Raw genomic sequence first — 7,263 nt, 5'->3', positions numbered from 1 at the left:
TCTATTTGACCCTCATTTAAATAGAAATTTCTGATAAAAATTTTTACAGTTTCTTGATATATACAGTATACAGTTAAGAAGAGTTGGAATACATATGAGAGTGATCAAAACAGGTAATTTAATAAAAAATCTGGTAATTTAAAGCAATTACGTCGTTCAAAATAATATTGAAAATACACGAAAATTCTAAATAATCACTTTGTATAATTTACAACCCCCGATGAAACCTTTTCTGGGGTCCAGCTAGGGAGTAGCCTTTTTCTTCGCTATCAAGAATTAAAATATGAACTTTTTAAACATATTCAAATTATTGCAAATTTTAGAAAAAGTGTGCAAACAAAAATAAGGAAACATTACTAAAGGAACACCTTAATAAGAGGGTTGCAAAACTAGAAGTGACTTATTTATTATCAAATTACCATAAGTTTAGCATGATTTTGATAACATGTGGGCGATTCGATGCAATATAAGTTGAAGTCTTAATGAAAAATGTGAAAACTTATTTACAAACCCTTTAAAAGGGTTCCGAAGTGACTTACCCTATTGGGAATGAATATTATTTTTACTTTTACCTTGAAACTTAGTGTGCATGCATTAATCAAAATCTTCAACATCCTTCTAAACTTTTTACACTATTATCGTGAAGAATGAAGTCGAAAAATCTACAAAAAGGGATAAAATCCGAAGAAAACGCATAGGAGGCACAAACTGTGCCTTTTTCTAAACTTTTACTGTATTTTATTTTGAAAAAATGTCACAGGCACCTGCGGAGGCATTAAAAGTTTATATTTCACTCTTATAAAAAGTGAAAAGTACCTAAGGTAAGGAGGAAAGTCGCTTCAAAGGGCTATTTCTTTAAAGATCTGTAAAACCCATGGTTATGCGTTCAGATTAAAAAAAATACATTTTTAATATTCTTCGGGACTTTTACTACATCAGTCACTGCAATTTGTGGTGAAAATATAATTCCAAAGGGATGAAAAAGCCGATTTCAAGCGCCACGTTGAGCGCCTAATTTCAACTTCGTCCGGGCCTGTGGAATTGCGTTCCCCTTAAGTGGGATTTTTTAAAATTAATTTAGAAAGATTATGATACAAGAAAAATTAAGAAATAACGTAATTTGCAAAAAAAAATAATCGCAATAATGCGCACTTAATATTAGGTTGGCTAAAGGCGGCCATTTTGCGACACCTCCTCTCGCGTCGCGTCACCGCCGACTTCGCAATTTTAAATCGTCGTTTTTGAAGTCTCTTTTCATCACCAGGTGGCCCTTTTTAGCTTTAAAATGTGCCCCGATGTCCGCAGCACACGTTACGTTGCCCCAGATTACTTTCCCGCCCTTTACAAGGGCGAAATTCACCCGAAATCGTCTTCCCCTCCCGCAGTTCGAAAATTCAATTGTGCGCTTGTCTCTGACGTAAGTGGCCTCGCGCCATCTCTCTCTGTACAATACAAATCACATATCACCGATTTTAAGTGATCCTCGGTTGGTTACTATGCGATAATATGCGAGCTCGGCCAAGACAAGAAAACAGCAAAACTGCCGACAGTCTCTGTGAAACCGGCCTGTGAATGTGGTGTGTCTGATGCGCTGTGTGCGAACTTTTGACCGGATGGATTATGAGGCGCAGTTTCTCTGTAAGTATTCAAAGGCAAAAAAATCTCAAACTCTGCCCCGTCATTGTGGAATTAGTCCCGATGAGCCTTATTGGAAGGAACGTTGACTGTAACAAGCTCACAAGAATACAATAAGGTGCAAGGAGCGAGTTTCAACGCAAAAGGGGCGCACTAAAATTTTTTTATCAGGTCGTCCTTGCCATTATCATTAACATAAAGTCAGTAGAAGGTCCGCAAAAATTTGCTTTGTCGTCGTCCGAGCGGCCATTTTTTCGCAACTTTTTATTAGCAGATAGTGTCGGTCATGGGAATGACGACTCAGTTGTTGCCAAATTTAAGGTCTAGCAACTCGGGCCCCGACTGGAATCTAATTGTGATAGAGTGCGGGGGACGTGTGTACATGTCTGTCTGTCTGTAGAAGGAAGTCAAACAGCCCAAATATTTCGCACACAGCCATTTGCCATATTTTTTTCCGCTCGGCAGTCGCTAAGTGGATCGCGCGGAGTCAGTATTGGTCCGGGAGTAGCTGAGTCACTCCTGCTATTTGACTATGTAAACCAAAACTACTTTCCTCTTTGGCCTGGCAGTAGCTGAGTCGCGTCTGAGGCTTGATTGTTTACACCAAAACTTCTTTCCTCTTTTCCTTTGGTACTTTTTATTTATGCACCGCATGACACAGACTTATCTTGAATACGCATACGTTAATTATTGATGCGTATTAAACTGTTGCCCATTGACTCCATAGTTTTGTGTCTATTTTATTAATTCTTCGTAGAGCCCCAAAGACAATGAATAGAAATGTTATTAAATAAACTTCATATTACATTTCTTTTCTGTTGTTCCTTGAATTTATTGAATTAGTCACTAAGTCAGTTTCAGTAGAATTTAGTTTGAAATTAGAATCACTCTCTGAGGTCAGTGACCTCCGAGAACGAAAACTTATTTTAAGTTTTCTAAATAAAATTTTGATGCACTTTTTCCCTATTTGAGTACTATTGCATTCAATGGCCAGGGGAGAAATCGATATTTGCCTCCAAAGACCCATTTTAGCAATAGTAATTTTTTTAAAGTTTTCTTTTAGCAAATCCACATCAGCACTATTTTATTGCAATACTGACAAATAGACTGCCATTCAGTAGACAGAATTAGATATGCACAATTCCGAAATTTTTATATTGTAACAGTGACCCTTAATGCTATAATATCACATTGCAGCAATTTATGATAGTACTTAATCATTTCTGTCAATTTGCTATTGATTTAGTAGCGGCAGATTCAAAAGTAATTTTTAGTATTTCAGAGCATAATTGCTGGTAAAAATTCAATATCACCATTAACTAAATTCTTGGCCCAGATAAACATTGCTATTACATTCTTCCAACCGCTCAACATTTCATCCCGAGTTTTATCCACTAACAATGATAACGATCGTAATTACATTATTAATGGACCACACAGCATTGCATGATGAGTTTATGGTTCAATATTTTTGATATGCGGTAGTCTATAAAAAATGTGACATGAAATATTTCATATGTAGTAACTAATATGTACGTTTTTTTTAAAGCGTGTCTGAATGAAACTAGTTTACAGCAACGTCACATCAAGGAACTATGAACTTTTAAATGAGAAAAAATCTATTGATAAAAACACGTGAATTAAGCTGTCAAGGGACATATTGAAATTAAAATTTGAATCAAAATTTGTGAAATACCACTTTACCCTCAGCCACCTATCAGATAATACTTTGTTTTAATGGCTCAGAAATTGTCTATTCCAATGTCTACTCTAATTTTTATGTCCAAGGCGCATAAAAACAATTTTACGGATTCAATAATGTAATAATTTATTGCTACCAAAACTACATACTAGAAGAACCAAATTCAGTTCTCAAAATTACCACCATCGGTTGAACAGTAACAAAGTAGATTTAAATTAAAAGTACAAAGGAAATTATTTCACTTTCCTCAAAGTTTCTCCACTTGGTCCTACTTTCGTATATTATTCAATTTTCAGCTCCTTTGTCGCTCATTATGGCAACATTGCAAGAGCAAGAAGTGAAAACGTCATACCAAACAAAAGAAGATGAGGTGTTGATTAGTTGTCTTGTAATTTTGCTAAGATGAATCAAGATATAGTCATTCTTCGGCATTCTTTAAAGTCGCAAATTAGAAAAAAATACAGACCCCTATTTGAAGAGTAACCATTTTGTCTTTAAAACCAAACAAATTCATAAATTAGAAAAAGAACATGTAATACATTGAAAAATTCTCGTAATCATCAAGATTCGACATTATCTGTCATGCTGTGACATATGTGATGATGATCTATAAAAAGGAGAACATATTTGGAAAATTGTTTTTGAGAAATTTATTCACCTGTCAAATTTTATACTTCAGCAATACAAAAGTGGTTTCTTGTTGTTACTCTGACGCAATCACTCACTGGTGAATTACTACGTTAATTTATACTAGTGCCATATTATAATGGTCGTTCTAGCAACGGTGTAATAAACAAAAACACTACAACCTTGTAACCATATTATTTGAGGATGCGATTTACAAAATTTTCTTGTTAAATACAATTCGTGCAACGAAAATGAATCTATAATTTTTGACAACTTCACATTCATGTAACTTAAACTAAAAAAGGCACTCGTGTATTGCGTGCCCTCGTGCTCTTTTTCAACTTAATTTGAATTCGTGCAAATTTCCAAAAAATTATCTATAATTTTCGCTGCACTCATTATATTACCCTTAAAAATGATTATTGTGGGTTGACAGCACGAGCGATTTTTTAAATTTCCAGCAATGATAAAAACGCCCATGAGAACGATTCATAATTTCCTATTAACTCGGCTCATTTTAGATAAGGAAATCGGGCGCTTAACGTAATGTTTCTGGGTCTACTTTTTCAGGTTGAAATTGTTAAATATAAAGTTATTATAAATATATAAATAACCTATCTAGAAAAAAACAAATAAAGAATGTTAATAAATGGTTGGAAGTTAGTGATGCTTTCTCATCAATGATCGCTACAAATATTGGCTAAGATGACACCAACTCGCGGAGAAACAGATGAGAAAATTGTTTTTTTATAATGGTCATTCAGTTTCTAAATGTTAATAATTTTTGAAATTATGTCTTAATATTATACAGGGTGTTTCCTAAACATGTAGCAAAAATTCAAGGGGTGGTTCTTCAGGTGTTTTTATCAAGAAAAGTTCATATAAACATTTGGGGAAAAATGCTTTCTAAGGGAGCTAAGCCCTTTCAAATGGAACACCCGGAAGACGGTTTTTCGTCAATATTTTCGAAACCGTTCACACTGAAATTTGGTATAATGCATAAACTTTTGACGCTGAATCAGAACCTGAGTCCATAATTGTAAAATTTTAATCAGAAGTATATCGTACTGGAGGGGTTAGGGGTTAAAATTGCCCCATTTTTGCTAATAGTAATTTTTTTCATTTCCATTTTACAATATGATGCCTGAAACATGTTTACGTAAAAAAGATACTCTTGGTCGATATCGATAGCACTAATCGTTTTCGAGAAAATTGCAAATTTTACTGTTCTACGTTATTTGTTATGTCTGTTCTTTATCATTAATGTAGCAGAGATAAAAATATGACATACCGCACTGGACCAAGTAAAAAGAAATTTCAAATGTTTTTTTAATCTTTTATTAATTCCATATAAATCCAGTGCGGTATGCCATATTTTTATACAATTGACAAAAAAATTACTATTAGCAAAAATGGGGTAATTTTTACCCCTAACCCCTCCAGTACGGTATACTTCTGATTAAAATTATACAATTCTGGACTCAGATTTTGATTCAGCGTCAAAAGTTTATGCAATATATCAAATTTCATAATTTCAATGTGAACAGTTTCGAAAATATCGACGAAAAACCGTCTTCCGGGTGCCCCATTCGAAAGGGCTTAACTCCCTTGGGAAGCATTTTCCCCCAAATGCTTATATGAACTTTTCTTCATAAAAACACCTGAGGAACCACCCCTTGAATTTTTGCCGCATGTTTAGGAAACACCCTATATATTAAAAATATGTACAAAGTATCCATGTCATTTTTGTTCAAAGCATCTAAATTCAATATATTCACCAAAATGTAATATCACACTAGGGAACCGTGAAAGGCTAGAAGTTGGTAAAGAAATTATTACTAAACAGGACAGTAACATATATTTGACAGTTAAAAATGAAAAAAATTGGGATTTAATAAGGATGGAGCAATGGTAGAGAAGCAAAACATAATTCCCACTCAGCCTTCATTAATTAGTAGTTCTAAAAAGTATGTATGCAGATTATAGTAAAGGATCTCATTGTATAACGAATATTTTATAGGTTACACGGATGCATTCTAAGTTTGTTACTTTATCAAAATAGTAACGAAATGTTAATTTTTTTAAACAGAGTGGAACAAAAAATTCGTAGCTGCTGGATTTATGTTGATTTAAAAATTAAATTCTTTAAAGGTGATTTTGAGACTAACATAAACTGATTAGATATTCCCGAAATAGTTCTAATCAATTTTTGAAAAGCTGAACACTACTTACGGGGTTGTTTCTTTTATGATTTTTACGAACACGTAAGATGCTACTACGTTCGAACTATTTTCCTTGCTATAAAAGCCAAAATGATTTATTTTGAAAAAATAAAAGAAACCCTTTGATAATTACTTCAAAGTTTTAAATTAAATTGTTTGTAATTTCAACTATAAATTGAGTGGCTTTGTACTATTTTACCATTTTATACCTACCATTTGTCTGTCTAGCCTGTGAGAAATAGGCGGAAGAGAAGTTTGTTGACCTTTCCAAATAATGATAAGAAGTTCACACAGACCATTACACCATTACGGTTGATGAACCTTTTTACACGGCAATACAGTCCCTCCCTTGTTAACATGTAGAGAGGGAGATTTTCGAAGTGGGTAAAAAATCAACAGCATTTAGCGGAGAAACAATATAAATATAATACGTTTTCAATAACCAACAAAAGAAAGATCCAAATTCAATTTATAGTAGATCATAAGTATTGAATTGAAATTAATGGCATTCAATTAACCCATTACTGTTGATTATTCCCTATTTATCTCACCCCGAAATACGGGAAGGGACAAATAATGGTGAATGAAAAACATATTGTGTAGCAACATAAATAATTTAATACTACGTGGTTTGACTCGTCGTATACATTCAATTATCCGACCACCACTATTAATAAAAGCAGCGGCGGGTTAACGCATTTTAACCCCAAAAAACATTATAAATAAAATTGCTTGGTAAGAAACTGGCTAAAGTAATAAAAGTCATGTTTAAAGGTTTCATGTATCATTAACAATCTTTAATCGAGTATATGATAATGAAGCTCTATACATGAATGCCCATCGGGAGGCCCCTTAAAGTATTAAAAGCAAACATCGCCCTTGATCATAAAATTACGCCTAACAAACATACGAGACCCTTCACTCCATTTAAAGAGTTAGCGCTCAACTTGTTAGGCTGGTTTTCAGCTTCCGGTTTGTGTACTTGGAAGGGTGCTTAAAATGCCATTGTCAAGGGCTGTTGACCTAGAAAGGGATATAATTTGAAATCCTTTCTTTTAATTCCTCGTTATGGTGATG

General features: G+C 33.9%; 1 long non-coding RNA gene across 2 annotated transcripts in view; it reads left to right on the top strand.

The window, feature by feature from the left end:
* Positions 1-1,499: 1,499 nt before the first annotated feature.
* The window catches only part of LOC136411997 (uncharacterized), a 28,854-nt gene continuing 23,090 nt past the window's right edge, over positions 1,500-7,263 (top strand). For both annotated transcript variants that reach the window (XR_010752371.1, XR_010752372.1), the window contains exon 1: positions 1,500-1,638. This is a non-coding gene — a long non-coding RNA (uncharacterized lncRNA). The remainder of the gene's footprint in view (positions 1,639-7,263) is intronic.

Source organism: Euwallacea similis, chromosome 11, assembly GCF_039881205.1.
Source record: "Euwallacea similis isolate ESF13 chromosome 11, ESF131.1, whole genome shotgun sequence".
NCBI lineage: Eukaryota > Metazoa > Arthropoda > Insecta > Coleoptera > Curculionidae > Euwallacea > Euwallacea similis.
This window is presented reverse-complemented; position numbering and strand designations above follow the sequence as displayed.